The 15,924-nt window shown below is 39.8% G+C and overlaps 1 long non-coding RNA gene across 5 annotated transcripts; it reads left to right on the top strand.

Moving 5' to 3' along the window:
* The first annotated feature begins 9,707 nt into the window (after positions 1 to 9,707).
* LOC125514361 lies at positions 9,708 to 13,186 on the top strand. Of its 5 annotated transcripts, XR_007286363.1 has the most exons (4): positions 9,708 to 9,905; positions 10,116 to 12,534; positions 12,621 to 12,668; positions 13,048 to 13,186. It is a non-coding gene; the product is annotated as an uncharacterized LOC125514361 (long non-coding RNA). The 5 variants fall into 5 exon arrangements; XR_007286361.1 differs by having other exon boundaries at positions 10,116 to 12,668; XR_007286359.1 differs by having other exon boundaries at positions 10,116 to 10,963; positions 11,121 to 13,183.
* The last annotated feature ends 2,738 nt before the right edge of the window (positions 13,187 to 15,924 follow it).

Genomic DNA, 15,924 nt, shown 5'->3' with positions numbered 1-15,924 from the left:
CCCACCCCCTCCCCCTCCCCCCGAGCGAGACCTAGGGTTCAAGACGCCGCTGCCGGCCCTCCGCTAGGCAATAAAAAATCCTAAAAACTTTACTAATGGCGCACCGCTAAGGGGTGCGCCATTGCTATCCAAAAAAAGATTACTAATGGCGCACCGCCAGGAGGTGCGCCATTGCTATAAAAAATTACTAATGGCGCACCGCTAGGTGGTGCGCCATTGCTAACCCTCCCCCCCACTAAAATCCCCAGTCCCCTTTCTATCTTCCCCATTGCTAACCTGTACTACGCCGCCACCGCTCCCGCGCCCCCGCCGCCTCCCCCGCACCCTGTCCTCTTCCCCTTATTTTCAAGTTCAGAAAAAATAAATACAAGCTCATATTTTTGTAGGAAAACATGGATGCATCCATGATTTTAAATGCTAGTAGACTTGTAGTTTTCGTGACATCTGTTATGAATTGATGAATGTTTCAATAGTTCAGGATTTCTCATGACAAATGCATGTTTTTCACCGCCTTTATTGATTGACAACAACATAGATCACCAGCACAACAAAGTTCTGTGCCATAATATGTTTACAAAAAATTCAAAATATATGTACAAAGTAATCACAATCGTGCATTAACGCACAATAATCCTATTATGGCTTCTACAGACTTGGTATAGTGTGAAAATTTAAATTCATTTTGATATTTGAATTTATCATGGCTAGCTCTTCAAGATAAGTCCAATGAGCAATATATTTCAAATTGTGGAGTAAAGATAGGACTGAGCATGTTGGTCAAGTGAAACCTCATTAATTAAATTACATTCATTGGAAGGTTCTTTGCTTTTCATTAACAAAGAGATGATTTTTTTTTATGTTTTGAGACAGATGGTCATCATGTAGGAACATATTATGTACCAACTAAAAAGGGTTGAGTTCTTTTGTACAACTTTGCCACATTGTCACAAGCCATAGACATACTCATGAGTGCATGCACTAAATATCTCTCATGCTGATACTGTAGGAGTAAAATCCATGCCCTGTTAACAATGTATTACAAGAATTGTTTTCTTTTGTGTGTTTCCCTGAAATATTGTGTTATAATAGAACTGTTCCTGGATGTGGTCATGGCAGATAAATTTGTCATCAGTTTGTAGGTTGTCAAATCAGCAACTCGTAGTTGAATTGATTAGAGTTGGCCCCAAGGACGCTACTCGTAGTTGAAACTTGTAGAATGCTACCTGAATTTCACTGGGATATCAGATTCAAATTGGTTAGAGTTGGTTTACGTACCTTGTATCTTATGCCCAAACCTGGAAGTAGAAGGATCATCAAACCAAGAAACCTTTTGATGCATGATGCCCAAAACATAGAATCATTTTGAAGTTGCTGTGGTGGATGCCTATATACTAGGACATCAGAATGCTGAATGATGGGAAAATAATTCAATTGTTAGTGATCAGTGGGCACTAATTATATCATCCTGGTATTTCACTTGTGATGATGTTGTACTTGTGATGATGCTACTTGTGATCTTCTGAAATGACCCATTGGCGACTTCATTACGCGGGGATAATGATTTTGCAGGTACCCCGAGAGGCCCTTGAGTTTACCGGAATGTTGAGTAACTTCCGTTCTGGCAAATTCGGGTACTCCATAATGTCCTATTTTCAGCAAAGGTCATGCTAAAAATTTCCGTGAATTTTAGCATGACTTTGCTAAAAATAGGACATATGGGGTACTTGCGACTAATGCATGGGTCGGGGTATCTTAGTACTTAATTAAGTAGGATCAACTGCCTCTTGTGTTATACATATAGAAGTGTGATATCAACCCATAGTTATTACTAATGTCAGTTGCTCGTCATCGATAAACCCTAATCTGGTAGGATGACCTACTAAAAAAGCCCATACCACATATTCTATTTGGATGGCCCTGCTAACCCTTGACCATAAATACTTGAGATGGATGTAGCAGGCTTAAAGAAACAAATGTTTTTAGGCCAACTCCACTGGGCCTGTCTAAAAATGCAGAAGTGTGCATGACTAACAATATTCTATTGTAAAGCTAAACAGGAAAGAGGAACCACTCATCCTAACCATTTGCTCTCAAAATTACCACTTCACTTCTTACTACTGAAAATCTTAGACCATCTCCATTCACCAATAGCTCAAACCAGTTCGAAGGGCGTGTTTTCACCACATTGTGGATTATCTTATTGGACCCAACACAAGAGATGATGTAGTTTTGAATTATGAACGTAGAAATGTCGTCATCGGACGACGAAAGTCTCCCGGGGGAGTGCGGCTGGTGCCACGATGATTGAGGTCTGTGCGACAGGCCTCACCTGGATGATGATCGGCGCTTCAGCATTAAGCTCGAGGAGACCTTCGAAGTTGAAACGGTACACAACGACGACAAGTGTTATTTTCATAATTAAGCATGACTTCAACTATTTCAACGTGTAATTTTCTTCTTTTACAATTCGAGTATAGCTTATCCCATGCCATGCAAGACGCTATGTCTTGGAGAGGATGGATTTTGAAGACCATGAAAATTCTAAAACAAAGAAAATTCACCTAAGGACTCATCACGATGTGGATTTTGAAGTAAATCTGTATAATTCTTGGAGCATAACCCATTTTGGTTGCAAAAACTGGGAAGCATTTTGCAAGATGTATGGTTTTGATGAGGGTATGCTTGTCACCATGGATCTTGGTGATCCTGACATCGACCAAGACAATGTGGACATTTGGGTCCTTGTTGATACGCCTCCAGTTCTACCGCTATGTGAGTTTCTCAAACATAGTTAATTATTAACTAATTTATATTGTTCATTTCAAAATAGTTGACAGCTTATTTCCATTGACAGCTTATGTTCATTCTTCAAAGAATGTGCGGGAGATGGTAGACAAAACCCACTACACTGATGGCTTCGAATTAACTTACAAGGAGAAAAATCATCTGGTCGGATTTTGTACTGACATTGAGAATTACAATATCTACAATCAAACTCCTCAACATTATGGTCAAGACGTGCCACTAGTGCATGTGTTGAACTACGGTAACTACCATGGAGATACCCTGGTAAGAATTTTTACTATTACGACATCCGTTCATCTTTTGCATACTTCTAAAACTAGTACATCATTGCTAACTATGAAGTTATTACTATGTTTTTCAACAAATAATCCTAGAGAATTATGTGCCTCATTTGATGTATCAGAAAGGTAGCCTTAATGTTTTGAACATACTGCCAGGTCATCCTACGAATCTCAACTGTCCATACCAGATTTCAAAAAGAAGTGAAGACATGCAAATCAAAGGATGAAAAAAATGTATGGACAGTCGTAAGGAGGATCTTGGAAGCAAAAGGAAGCGAAGCTCAAGAATTGGAGACAGGATGATCTCCATTCTCCATAATGGAGAGTCAGGGTCTATTTTGTTTTATGCTATTTTACCTTAAATAGGGTATTTAGGTCATGTTTAGGCATAGCAGTAGCAGTAGCATGGAGATAAGAGAGGACACATCTCTCAAATATCTCCGAATGCAGCATTACTTTCGACAAACTCGCTACTTGCGGTCTCGAGACTTGTAATATTCTAACTTTGTTCGGTATTTTAAATTCGGAGACTAATATGATGAATTGTATTCGGAGACTAATCTTCTATTGCATTCGACAAATCTGTTGTTTATATGTTGTGCTCTCTATATTCTGTGCAGTAATATGTTTTGTAACATGTGCAAATATCAGAAAAGAAAAAAATAATCCCTAATATTCATACTAGTGGCGCACCACTCAGCACTTTAGTGGCGCACTGCAAAAAGCACACTAGTGGCGCATCATCAACTAGTACGCCATTAGTAAGCCAGAGCACATGGGTAAATATGCCCCCTGGGAGGCATAATGGCACACCGCGGGATATACTAGTGCGCCATTAGTATACCAGATACTAATGGCGCACCTATGGTGCACCATTAGTAAAAAATTCTAATGGTGTGATACTAGTGGTGCACCTGTAGTGCGCCATTAGTAGCCAAAACAGGTGCGCCACTAGCAAGCCTTTTCCTAGTAGTGAGATCTACAAGAGAATCGAGGAGAACTTTGTATTGAGATCCAAAGAGAGAGAAGAAGTCATCTAGCTAATAAGTATAGACCCGAAGGTCTGTGGTAAACTACTCACACATCATCGGAGAGGCTATGGTGTTGATGTAGAAGCCCTCCATGATCGATTCCCCCTCCGGCGGAGCTCCGGAAAAGGCCCCAAGATGGGATATCTTGGGTACAGAAGGTTGAGGCGGTGGAAATAGGGTTTCGTGGTGCTCCTGGATGTTTTTGGGGTATATGGATATATATAGGAGGAAGAAGTATGTCGGTGGAGCTGCAAGGGGCCCACGAGGGTGGGGCGCGCCCAGGGGGGCAGGCGCGCCTCCCTGCCTAGTGGCCTCCTCGCTCCTTTCTTGACGTCTACTTCAAGTCCCCTGGATCACGTTTATTTCAAAAATAACTCTCCCGAAGGTTTTATTCCATTTAGATTCTATTTGATATTCCTTTTCTGCGAAACACTGAAATAGGCAAAAAAACAGCAATTTGCACAGGCCTTGGGTTAGTAGATTAGTCCAAAAATAATATAAAAGTGTATAATAAATCCCATTAAACATGCAAAACAGATAATATAATAGCATGGAACAATAAAAAATTATAGATACGTTGGAGACGTATCAAGCATCCCCAAGCTTAATTCCTGCTCGTCCTCGAGTAGGTAAATGATAAAAACAGAATTTTTGATGTGGAATGCTACCTAGCATAATTCTCAATGTAATTTTATTTATTGTGGCATGAATATTCAGATCCGAGAGATTCAAGACAAAATTTTAATATTGACATAAAAATAATAATACTTCAAGCATACTAACTAAGAAATCTTGTCTTCTCAAAATAACATGGTAAAAGAAAGTTCATCCCTATAAAATCATATAGTTTGGTCATGCTCCATTTTCGTCACACAAGAATGCTCTCATCATGCACAACCCTGATGACAAGCCAAGCAATTGTTTCATACTTTAGTAATCTCAAACTTTTTTCAATTTTCACGCAATACATGAGCGTGAGCCATGGATATAGCACTATGGGTGGAATAGAATATAATGACGGGGGTTGTGTGGAGAAGACAAAAAGGAGAAAGTCTCACATCGATGCGGCTAATCAACGGGCTAGGGAGATGCCCATCAATTGATGTCAATGCAAGGAGCAGGGATTGCTATGCAACGGATGCACTAGAGTTATAAATGTATGAAAGCTCAACAAAAGAAACTAAGTGGGTGTGCATCCAACTTGCTTGCTCACAAAGACCTAGGGCAATCGAGGAAGCCTGTTGTTGGAATATAAAAGCCAAGTTCTATAATGAAAAATTCCCACTAGTATATGAAAGTGACAAAACAAGAGACTCTCTATCATAAAGATCATGGTGCTACTTTGAAGCACAAGTGTGGGAAAACGATAGTAGCATTGTCCCTTTTTATTTCCTTTTTCTTTTTTTTCTTTTTTTCCTTTTTTGGGCCTTTTCTTTTTTTATTTGGCCTTTCTTTTTCTCTTTTTTTAATTTGGGACAATGCTCTATTAATGATGATCATCACACTTCTATTTATTTACAACTCAATGATTACAACTCGATACTAGAACAAAATATGACTCTATATGAATGCCTCCGGCGGTATACCGGGAAGGGCAATGAATCAAGAGTGACATGTATGATAAATTATGCATGGTGTCTTTGCCACAAATACGATGTCAACTACATGATTATGCAAGGCAATATGACAATGATGAAGCGTGTCATAAATGAAACAGTGGAAAGTTGCATGGCAATATATCTCGGAATGGCTATGGAAATGCCATAATATGTAGGTATGGTGGCTGTTTTGAGGAATATATAAGGAGGTTTATGTGTGACAGAGCGTATCATATCACGGGGTTTGGATACACCGGCGAAGTTTGCACCAACTCTCAAGGTAAGAAAGGGCAATGCACGGTACCGAAGAGGCTAGCAATGATGGAAAGGTGAGAGTGCGTATAATCCATGGACTCAACATTAGTCATAAAGAACTCACATACTTATTGCAAAAATCTATAAGTCATCAAAAACCAAGCATTACACGCATGCTCCTAGGGGGATAGATTAGTAGGAAAAGACCATCGCTTGTCCCCAACCGCCACTCATAAGGAAGACAATCAAAGAACACCTCGTGTTTCAAATTTATTACACAACGGTTACCATACGTGCATGCTACGGGACTTGCAATCTTCGACACAAGTATTTCTCAAATTCACAACTACTCAACTAGCACAACTCTAATATCACCATCTTCATATCTCAAAATAATTATCAAGTATCAAACTTCTCATAGTATTCAATGCACATTTTATGAAAGTTTTATTATACCGATCTTGGATGCCTATCATATTAGGACCAATTTTATTGCCAAAGCAAACTACCATGTTGTTCTAAAGGACTCTCAAAATAATATAAGTGAAGCATGAGAGATAAATAATTCTATGAAATAAAACCACCACCGTGCTCTAAAAGATATAAGTGAAGCACTAGAGCAAAATTATCTAGTTCAAAAAATATAAGTGAAGCACATAGAGTATTCTGATAAATTCCGATTCATGTGTGTCTCTTCAAAAAGGTGTGTACAGAAAGTATGATTGTGGTAAACTAAAAGGCAAAGACTCAAATCATACAAGACGCTCCAAGCAAAACACATATCATGTGGTGAATAAAAATATAGCCTCAAGTAAAGTTACCGATGGACGAAGACGAAAGAGGGGATGCCTTCCGGGGCATGCCCAAGATTAGGATTTTGGTTGTACTTGAATTTTACCTTGGGGTGACTTGGGCATCCCCAAGCTTAGGATCTTGCCACTCCTTATTCCATAATCCATCAAATCTTCACCAAAAACTTGAAGACTTCACAACACAAAACCCAACAGAAAATCTCATGAGCTCCATTTGTACAAAAAAAACAAACCACCACTTAAGGTACTGTAATGAACTCATTATTTATCTATATTGGTGTTAAACCTACTTTATTCCAACTTCTCTATGGTTCATACCCTCCGATACTAGCCATAGATTCATCAAAATAAGCAAACAACACACGAAAAACAGAATCTGTCAAAGACAGAACAGTCTGTAGTAATCTGTAGGTTTCGAATACATCTGTAACACCAAAAATTCTGAAATAAATTGGTGTACGTGAGGAATTTGTATATTAATCATCTTCAAAAATAATCAACCTAATCGCACTCTCCAGTAAAAAATGGCAGCAAATCTCGTGAGCGCTAAAGTTTCTGTTTTTTACAGCAAAATCGCAAAAACTTCCCCCAAGTCTTCCCAAAGGTTCTACTTGGCACAAACACAAATTAAAAGTATAAAACCACATCTAAACAGCGTCTATATGAATTATTTATTACTAAACATAACCAAAAAGCAATAAACAAAAATAAAATTGGGTTGCCTCCCAACAAGCGCTATCGTTTAACGCCCCTAGCTAGGCATAAAAGCAAGAATAGATCTAGGTATTATCATTTTTGGTATGCAATCCATAAGTGGCTCTCATAATAGATTCATAAGGTAATTTAATTTTCTTTCTAGGAAAGTGTTTCATTCCTTTCCTTAACGGAATTTGGAATCTAATATTCCCTTCTTCCATATCAATAATTGCACCAATCGTTCTAAGAAAAGGTCTACCAAAAATAATGGGACATGTAGGATTGCAATCAATGTCAAGAACAATAAAATCTACGGGCACATAATTCCTATTTGAAACAATAAGAACATAATTAATCCTTCCCACAGGTTTCTTAATAGTGGAATCCTCGAGGTGCAAATTTAAAGAACAATCATCAAATTCACGGAAACTTAACACATCACACAAAGTTTTTGGAATCGTGGAAACGCTAGCACCCAAATCACATAAAGCATAGCATTCATTATCTTTAATTTTAATTTTAATAGTAGGTTCCCACTCATCAAGAAGTTTTCTAGGGATAGAAACTTCTAATTCAAGCTTTTCTTCATAAGATTGCATTAAAGCGTCAACGATATGTTTGGTAAAAGCTTTATTTTGACTATAAGCATGTGGAGAATTTAGCACGGATTGCAACAAGGAAATACAATCTATCAAAGAGCAATTATCATAATTAAATTCCTTGAAATCCAAAATCGTGGGTTCATTGCTACGTAAAGTTTTGACCTCTCCAATCACACTTTTACCAATTTTTGCATCAAGATCTAAAAACTCCAAATCATTGGGACGCCTTATAACTAAAGTTGACTCATCTCCGGTCCCATCCTTATCAAGATTCATATTGCAAAACAAAGATTTAATAGGAGACACATCAATCACTTTTAGATCTTCATCCTTATTATCATCAAAACGAGAAGAACACGCTTTTATAAAGAATTTTTTTAGCACGCATCCTAGCGGTTCTTTCTTTGCACTCATCAATGGAAATTCTCATGGCTTTGAGAGACTCATTGATATCATGCTTAGGTGTAATAAATCTAAGTTTCAAAGAATCAACATTAAGAGAAATTCTATCCACGTTCCTAGCCAACTCATCAATCTTAGACAATTTTTCTTCGATCAAAGCATTGAAACTCTTTTGTGAACTAATAAATTCTTTAATACTAGATTCAAAATCAGAGGGTATCTTATTATAATTTCCATAAGAATTGGTGTAGGAATTACCATAATCCATAATTATTAGAGGAATTACTATGAAATGGCCTAGGATTAAAGTTTCCTCTATACGCGTTGTTACCAAAATTGTTCCTACCAACAAAATTCACATCCATAGATTCATTATTATTCTCAATCAAAGTAGACAAAGGTATATCATTAGGATTAGAAGAAACACTCTTATTAGCAAACAATTTCATAAGTTCATCCATCTTTCCACTCAAAACATTAATTTCTTCTATAGTATGAACCTTTTTACTAGTAGATCTTTCGGTGTGCCATTGAGAATAATTAACCATAACATTATCTAGGAGTTTGGTAGCTTCCCCTAAAGTGATTTCCATAAAAGTGCCTCCCGTGGCTGAATCTAAAAGATTTCTAGAAGCAAAATTCAATCCAGCATAAAAAAATTGTATGATCATCCATAGATTCAAACCATGAGTAGGGCAATTACGTATCATTAATTTCATCCTCTCCCAAGCTTGTGCAACATGCTCATGGTCTAGTTGCTTAAAGTTCATGATATCGTTTCTAAGGGAGATGATTTTAACGGGAAGAAAATACTTAGAGATAAAAGCATCTTTGCACTTGTTCCAAGAATAAATACTATTTTTAGGCAAAGAAGAAAACCAAGTTTTAGCACGATCTCTAAGAGAAAACGGAAATAGATTCAATTTAACAATATCATTATCCACATCTTTCTTCTTTTGCATATCTATACTACTATTAAACAATCGAACTAATTCTTTCTTAAAGCCACACAACAGATGTACCCAGATTGATTAGCACCGTTAGATTAAACCCACTGAATAAAATCTAATGGTTATGATTAATTTAATTCCGATTCAAATGTGTACCTATCAATTTAGAATGACTGAACGTGCTCCACCGGCGGAGAAAAATTCCACGCGCCAGCTCACGCTAATCCCATCAATCACGCTAATCCCTGCATGTCAATTTCTCCCATATGAAAACTCCCTACCACTACCATCCCAGAGGAGGCACGCATGCCGGCGTACGGAGCCATCACCAACCGCTCCTCCGCTCCTCTCGCTCTCCAACGCCCACGCGATGCCGCCTGGATCGGAGGAATCGAAGGTCACCGCTCCGCTATGTTCCGTTTCGGAGCCGAAACAACAAGCATCCATGGCCGCTCCGCAACCGAAGGCCAAAGGTGAGCCACACAGCCCGTCGAATCTATCTTTTTCACCGCGCCGTTGGGTTTCTCTCTCGATCTATTGTTCATATGAGTCTAATTGGCTAAGATCAGATTTTTAACTATGTTTCCAATCATGAGTCTGATGCGAGCGAGTTTCCTGCCGGTCCGTGCGTCAATCAAGCGGCTCCTTGATCTTTACTCATGTTTCTCTTGGGTGATGTCCAGGTGCCGCATGAACGGCAGGGGAGCTGAAGGCTGAAGGCCGCAGGCGCCGGCCGCCCCGGTGTGAGAGGAAACAGGCGGGTTCTCGGGGACACCCTCAACGTCGTCCATGGCCCACGTCCTCAACGAGGAAGGAAATCAGCACAATGATCGAATACCCGATCGGTTCCAGACCACCCGGCGCGCTCCCCTCACAAGGATCGAACCTCGTGGCGGCGGGCGATGGCAGCAGCTCCGCGGTCCTGGTCCGCTCGTCTCATCGTCCCATGCGGCTTCGAGGTCACTACGTTCGGCCGTCGGTCCCCCGCGAACAACATCATCCACGTCCTCACCGACGCGCGGGGTTCAACATGGCGCTCGAGACCTCCAGCATCGCGGATGACTTCCAGGCCGACGAGCGCGGCACCGGCATCACCATCTTCGTCCCCATCGACGACGCCTTCCCCGGCCTCCCTTCCGGTGCTGCGATTCCACGTGCTGCACTCCTACTACAGGCTCGGCTCCCTCGAGTCCATCAAGAACCCCGTCCAGCCCACGTCCTCACCGAAGTGCACCGTGGCCGGCTGCTTCGTGCCTCCAGTTCTAGGTGGAGCAAACATAAATGTCGGGGTCGATGTCGACGGAGCCATTGAATCGTGTGATGTTGATCCTGAAGCAGCCGGGCTCTGCAATTGTGACGCTGGACGCTGCAAAGGAGAGGACATCATAGCCGGAGTTCGAGTTCGAGACGCAGAGGAGAGGACGCCATAGCCAAAGTTGAAGACGCAGAGCAGAGGACGAGACGATTCGGAGGAGCCAGAGTTAACCACGCCGACAACGATCCAAGCATCTTTGCTATTTACCATTTCCAGGTTGATTGGTAATGCATGCCAATTACTATTTGTAGGTTAGGTACTTTCACTATTTGTAATAGAAATGGTAAGAGTTTTAAGCAGGAGGTGGAGCTACTTTTTGTTTGTCAGTTTAAATTTTACTAATTTGTAACTGAACTTGAAGCTGCTGTATCAGGTGACAGCTGGTGAGCAGGATCGACAATGGATTGATTAGTGTCACCATCCTTTGGTTCTGAAGCAATTCTTGAGGCGTCTCCGACCAGAACAATATGGTGCCTACCAAGTATTGTCTACCGAGATGCCATGTTACTAGACAAATATAACACTAGGATTATCTCCAGTCATGGGTTGCAGCTTCTACCATGACCCACTGAACAAAAATTAGCCATGTTACTAGGCAAGTATAAACACTGGGATTATCTCCAGTCATGTGTTGCAGCTTCTACCATGTTCCAGTGAACCAAAATGAGCACAATCATTAATTGATGATACTTTCATAGATCAATAATTTATGTCCTTGGTTCTGCACTGATTTAGTCATATTCTTTTTTATCCCGAATCTCCATCATCGATTATTTGTTCAAATATTTATTGCATTTATGGAAAAAAACACTCCATTTTAATTCTATTAACCATAGATTAATCCACTTCAATTAGTAACAACATCCCAAGCTGAAACTACTGCGGTCTGGTCTGGGACTAGAGTCCCATTTTTTGTCCACAATGGATTCATTGATTATTACTTATGTTCCACAGTTTCAGTTCATATGTGAGGACTGCCCTACGCTCAAGCAACGAGTTACGGCATGGATGGAGTGTAGGACGAAGTTCAGGTAATTATTTGGCAATGCAAAATGAGTACGTTTGTTATGTTGATCTGGCTTCCATTTCTCACATTGATGTCTTTGACAACATATTTAGGCGCTGCATGAATATAGAAGTGATGGTCGGAGTAATTGTGTGGAGAAATAGAGTTGCATTGATTTTTCTGTGTCCAAACCCTCTTATAACATTTGGTGATATTTTAGGATGCTGGGTAAAATTGGAGCTCTCATTAGTTCCGTGTTTTAGAATTGATATTTATAATATGCATAGTTCTTTCTACATTTAAATTGGGATGTGACATATATATACAAAATCATGTCTTCTTCACGAGACGTGCATTGCACGTGCATGCTTACTTATGTATACAAAATCTTGTTCTACTACTTATAAGTCATAACTCGATTTCAGGCTGTATCTTCCTTTGTTTCACAACAGTTTACATTGCTTCTTTTGTTTCCATTTATTAGGTTGATGTACTATTCTCTTCTTTATATATTTATACAAGGAGTTCTCCTCCATGTTCTCAGAAAAACGGAAACGAGTTTTAGCTGCATTCGAGAATTGCATTTTAAAGTAAACTTTCAGCCATTATTTTTAACCAGAAATTCAGTGATCTCTATGCAAACAATTCTCAGTTTTTAATAATCTTGCAGGACATCAGAGAACAGATGACACATTGGTCACATCCCCAGTAAATGTGTCAATCATACTAAACCGTCGATGGTTTCTAATTTCCAATATTGAAAAATGCTACTATATCTCAAGTAATATGAGAGTATTGATTAACCCATTTTCTGTTTCTAAGCTATCTTTATTTTTCTTAGTTATTTTGGTGTTTTGTTTGGCACAGAAGATGGTTTCAAAACAGAGAGTTGTGGTTTTGATGCTATCTGTAAAGGTAATTCATATATATCATAAGTTTATTAACATACTTACTTCATATGAACATTATTCTTTTACTTCGTTAATATATAGGCCAATATGTTCGCACCATACCCTCAGGGCCATTACCTTGACTGCCCATTCTAGATAATTAAGCTCCAAGGCACTTGGTCAATCTTATTGGGACGCATTGGTACTTACTTTCTGATGAAGTCGAATCTACTATTTTATTTTATTTTATTTTGGAAGCGCTAACCTAATCTCCTGACAACTGTAAAAAACAAATTGCAAGTACATGTGATGCACATTGCCACTATACTAGAGGAAAACTGGGCAAAGTTAAATGTTGCTGCTTCTTTTTGGCAAAATAATGACCAAAACTGTATTGTTTTCAGTGATCACAATCACAAAGAGATGCCACTCTGAACATCTGAACATCTGAACATCTAGAGATGCCACGACGTGGTGGAACCCGATGTCCAAGGGTGCATAATCAGTCTCCGGCTTGTGAGTTCGTCCTTGTTTCTCGCATTGTTTTGTGAATCTAATAACTATTTTCTCACATATTCTTAAATAGGCAATTACGATTATTTTCTGCACGCACTGGAATCGTATGAAGTCAGATTAGCCATTCTGCATACTGGTTGTCCGTGATTTACTTTTACATATGATTTTTTTTTTCCTGTATTGTGTTGAGAGAATATTGCTTCTTGACCTAAAAATTTTTTTTTTTATATACATGACTAATGGCGTTGAGTATGTAAGAATTTAGGGTTTATGCTTGGCACTACTAGACCTTATACTACGAATACTTTTTAGACCTAGTATCCGCTGCTTGATACAAAAATCGAACCTTTCTACTCTTAATTAGTATGCATCTGCTGCGTTAATAAAACCGCTCTACTTCTTATCGCTTTTCTTAGTTTATTTAGTAGCGCTTTGACTGAGCGAAGATAATCGCATGCCCTGCCTATGTTAATTTCTGGCTCACTATAGCTTTAGGCCCATACTAAGCAGTAGCTGCGTTACTTGATTTGGCCTCACCTTACATGCTACGCTCATCTATCTGCTTAGCAGCGTTTACGTATAATGCTTCTGATCTAACAGAAATAAAAATTAAAGTGTAATAGGCTATTATTTATGTATGAAATTAAATGATAAATGAAAAAATAGATAAATAAAAGAAAATAAAATAAAAAAAATGTAAAATAATATATTAAAATATGTTAATAATGAATAAATGAAAGATATTTAGCAGTAGCGGTTTCTTAGTAAACACTTTAATAGCTAACTATAAGCTTATACCTAGTTCTTGTAAACTCTTTGTTTTGCGTATCCGTTACGTTATTTATCAACTTAAATTCCACGGTCCCCCCCCCCCCCCCCCCCCCCGCCCCCCGGCCACTTCTTCCCCAAATCCCTCGCCCTCGCCGCCGTCTCCCCAATTCGCCGTCGCCCACTTCGTCGGCATCTCCTGCCGGCGTGGACGCCCACAACCTCACCGTCTCCTCCCGAGGCTGCCGTCATCCTCACCGTCGCCGCCCGAGGCCGCCCTCAGCCTCACCGCCGCCGCCCGAGGCCGCCCTCGACGTCACCGTTGGCGCCCTCCACCTCACCGCCGTCCGAGCCCGCCCAGGACCGACGTTGCCCGTGCCCGAGCCCGCCCTCTCTCCCCTCTCTGTAAGTCCCCCACTCATCTCTCTCTGCATTTTAGAGAAAAAAATTAGTAGAGCAAAAGTTAGTTAGGGCAGTAGGGTTTAATTAGTGTAGATGTTGCTTGTATAGTATATAGTGATACTAGTAGATGTTAATTAGGTTAGGGCAATAGTGGTACTAGTAGATGTTAATTAGATGTTTTTCAGTTACGGCACTAGAGTTTTGCTAGGTTAATTAGGTTAGTAGTGCTGCTAGTACTAGTGGTACAGTAGGTTAATTAGGTGATGTTAAATGAATAACCTAAATGAATGAAATTAGTAGTTAACTGAATTTTTTCCTTTCATCATTATAGAGCACTAAACTTAACTGAATTTTGTTCTATTAGTAGTTAAATGAATTTTCTTCTACACTTTGTTTTTGAATTAGCTTGCGAAATTTGGACATGTGGTTGCTCGTGTATATTTGGACACTGTTTCCAGGGAATGATGCTTAGTGGCCTATGTTTTGCCGGAATGTTGATTCATTTCTTTTCCGGCAAATTTTGGATTCTCGATTTGTCCACTTTTTAGCAAAGGTCATGCCAAAATTTTCCATGAATTTCGGCATGACTTGTGCTACAAACTAGGACATATCGAGTGCCCGTGATTTGCCGCACCAGGAAGGAGTCAACATTCCTGCAAAACAATAGGCCTTTTTATGTCATTATTCATTTTATTAGGTCTAGAATTAATTGACTAGATTTAATCATAGGAAACATGGCTAGCAACGATGAAGGAAAGGGTTCTGGTGATTGCGACGACGCCTACCGGGCGGCAGACGAATTTTTTAGCCTTACCGGGCTCAACTATATATGTTGCATATCATCGACTCATGTGATGATGCAGGTGCATAGATCATAGATGGCGAAGAAGTGCTACCCCAGGAGTATATATACGACAAGTGGCCGGAGTGTCAGGCTGCCCAGGTGTACCGGTTTCCGGTTTCCGAGCGACAGGCAGTAGTTAGTTTAGGTTCACGCTAATGCGAGAGAGGGATACGAACTCATGTTCTCAAAGTGATAGCTCTTCTCGTGTATATCATTGTTTAGATGGATGACGATGTATTTGCAAGTAATCGAGACTTGTATCGCTATTTTCGAGATGATGACGAGAGACCACTTTGTGTTGGATGATGATTATGATGATGACATGATTTGATGAGACTAATTGTATGTATATGCTATGATTACATTTGTATGTGTATGATATGCTAAAGATTATTGTATAAAGCCTATTCAAATACAAAACAAATACAAAACAAATATGCAGGAAAAAAACTAATAAATAAACTAGTAGTAGCGAGGGAGGAAATTTAGCAGTAGCGCCTCCTTACCAGTAGCGCGTCCCAGCAAACAGCGCTGCAGATAATATCAGTAGCGCCCTTTCCCAAAGAGCGCTACAGCTATTCATGTATAGCAGTAGCGTGGGACAACAGGCGCTACTGCTATACGTTAGTTGTAGCGCCTTATTAGTAGCGCCGGCACCCGCGCTACTGAGAGGCCCAAAACCCTCGCTGCTGCTAGGCTTTTCCCTAGTAGTGTTGGTGGGACTATCTTGACGATAAAGGGAGGGGACAAA

The sequence above is a fragment of the Triticum urartu genome, chromosome 6, assembly GCF_003073215.2.
Source record: "Triticum urartu cultivar G1812 chromosome 6, Tu2.1, whole genome shotgun sequence".
Classification (NCBI taxonomy): domain Eukaryota; kingdom Viridiplantae; phylum Streptophyta; class Magnoliopsida; order Poales; family Poaceae; genus Triticum; species Triticum urartu.
Note: the sequence above shows the minus strand (reverse complement) of the source record. Positions and strands in the feature narration are given on the sequence as shown.